Genomic DNA, 2,859 nt, shown 5'->3' with positions numbered 1-2,859 from the left:
AAAAAAAAAATACTGAGACGTTTCTCAAATAATATATGTTTCACAAACGAAAGAAAGTCATACAGGTTTAGAACAACATGGTAAATGATGCCAGAATTTTCAGTTTTGTCAGAACTATTGCTTTAAGATCATTTTAGGTTACCATTGCTTCCAGCTAAAACACAAGTCCTCTATCCATAAGATTGCTTTCTCCAGTGAAAGTCACCTCATCTGAATCAGATGAGAAATATGCACAGATCAAGCACCATTTACATGCAACAACAGCTAAACTGTTCAAAACAAGGATGTTAGTGGATGTTAATGTTAGAGGACAACAGGGATGGACTTTTATTATTATTTTTAGTATTTAGTATTATTTTTAGTATTATTATTATAATTTAGTATTATTATGGATTATGTTTTTTTATGGTATTTAACTGGCATTTTTTAAAGTTAAAGTTAAGAACGGTTAAAGTTAAAATATCTTACTAATGGATTTCTTTCTTACAAACACACAGCTTTTTTCTGCACAAGACTTTAACTGATAGACTGGAGTCATGTGGATTACTTGCGCATTATTGTGATGTTTTTATCAGCTGTTTGAACTTTCATTCTAACGCTACCCATTATAGAGGATCTATTGGTGAGCAGGTATGTAATGCTAAATTTCTCCAAATCTGTTCCAAGAACATTATTTTGTGTATTTAGTGCAATGTGTTTATGCGGTTCAAGGTTCAAAAAACATATTATTTTCCACATAATGTACATTATTGTTGCTCCTCTATGCCCCGCCTTCCTGAAACGCGTCGATTTTTAAAAAAGCTCATCGTTGTGAAAAGCGAAGTGTGCTCTGATTGGCCATCTATCCAGTGCATTGTGATTGGCCGAATACCTCAAGCATGTGACAGAAATGTTACGCCCCTTAACATACTGTCTGTGATGCCGTCTCCCGGCACGGCGAGACAAAAAAAACAATAAAACCCATTACAAACGAGGCATTTGTTGCAACCAGTGGGGACACAAATCTTTCCACACAGTGACGTAGACATATGGGGGCGTGTTTAAACGAGCTGTTTTAGGAGGGCGTGGACAAGTCTTAACTTTTATAAAGAATATCTCTTTGGATTTGAGACTTTAGTCTTTGCAACTTTACAGATCTTCTTTATGCACCAAGAGCTTCACTCCAAGAGAAAGGAAAAATTGAAATCGCATCATATGACCCCTTTAAGACAAGGCAGCATGTCATTATTCATTCTTCAGGAGATACTGGTGAGATTAAAAGCAACTGAAGAAAGCATCATGTCATCCCACCTGATGTGCTACAGATACTTCTGATCTTTGCTGCCAGTTCTGTGATCATTTAGCCAAGAAAATGGTTTTCTGTTTCTGCCAATTTACTGTAATTCAATTTGCTGAGAGGCTACTAATTCTGTATTCTCTAATAATGCCTTTGTTCTGTGAATTTCCTTAGAATCTGGTTCACTTTTATATCTTTTTGAAATAGAGCTGGAAGAAAATCTAAATTTAGATTTACATTACTAGCTGGTTTTATATGATTGTCAAAGCAAACTACCATCTTTTCAGCAACATAGAGAGGCAATATTTTGACTTGCAGTAAGTCTGTAGAGAGCTTGAGAGGAAGAGAATTTGGGAGGTAGAATTTTTGAAAACCATCGCTTGAAACAGAGGCAGGTCTGCATGGAATACAGAATAGATTACACTGTGATGGAGTTACATGGGCATGTGTGTGTGCAATATAGAGAGTGATGTGTGTGTATGTGTGGGGGGAAGAGGAGGAAGGATGCTGTATTGTAGTTGCTTTTAAAGTGTCTATGAAATGGAGCCAGTTTCATTCTGCAAGAGAAGTGCTGAATTTTCGGAGGAAATATACACAGGCTATAGAGACAAACACAGACGCTCACAGAATTTTTGACGCACACTTTTGAGTTGTAACCCAAACAGCCTTTCATCATTCCCCTCTATGACGATACTTTGTATCACCTGAGAGATGTCTGTGGTGAGGCCACAACAACTGTGCTTGGTGTGTGTTGCTGATTGTTTGATCGCAGTCCCAAAAGGCACACGGTTTCATTCAAAGAGACACTCGTTTGCCTTTTTCCTCAAGCCTAAATAATTAAAAAAGACTATTGTTTCCAGTGAAAGCACATAGTTTAAGTGAACTCAAACTGTGCCTGATGATAAATTATATAGTTTTATAGTTTCAACGTGGTCAGAGGTTGATCTGTGGAGACCAGACTAGTGATGAACATTGAGTTTTGGTTAAGACAAAAGCTGCTTCCGAGCAGCTATGAGATGGAAGACCTGCCTGTGTAACTTTTCACACTCTGGAGACGTCATCTCGGCATTGCCATAGGCTTGACTTCTCTCTTCTTCTACCTGCTCGTCTTTGATGTCATTCATGCCAAAAACAGAAATGACATCTCATATTTGCATTATGATCTCTAATTAAAAGTCCGTCCTGCCATCTCATTAGTGATGCTGTCATGTATGTGAGTAATAATTATTTTGTCTCAAAGTATATGTCTATGTAAATGACGCAAAACACAGCATTACAACACAAGATAACTGTAACTTGGGTGGACCACATACAGGAGATATAATTAAAAGTATTTGGACTGCTCCAAAAATGTCATTGGTCTTATTTATTCATGGTTATCCTGCAAGGTCAATAACCAAGGTATCTGATAAAGTCCTTAATGGTGGGTTAATGATTTAGCTTAAATTATTAAACTGATATTTAAGATGGATAATAGAATTTCATTAATAATTCAACTCTGAATCTGTTTTAAATGTCAGAGTATAGATACAGATATTCAGTGTAATTTAAAGGGGTCATATGATGCGATTTCAATTTTTCCT

Source organism: Sinocyclocheilus anshuiensis, unplaced genomic scaffold (assembly GCF_001515605.1).
Source record: "Sinocyclocheilus anshuiensis isolate Anshui unplaced genomic scaffold, SAMN03320099.WGS_v1.1 scaffold1239, whole genome shotgun sequence".
NCBI classification, from domain to species: Eukaryota; Metazoa; Chordata; class Actinopteri; order Cypriniformes; family Cyprinidae; genus Sinocyclocheilus; species Sinocyclocheilus anshuiensis.
This window is presented reverse-complemented; position numbering follows the sequence as displayed.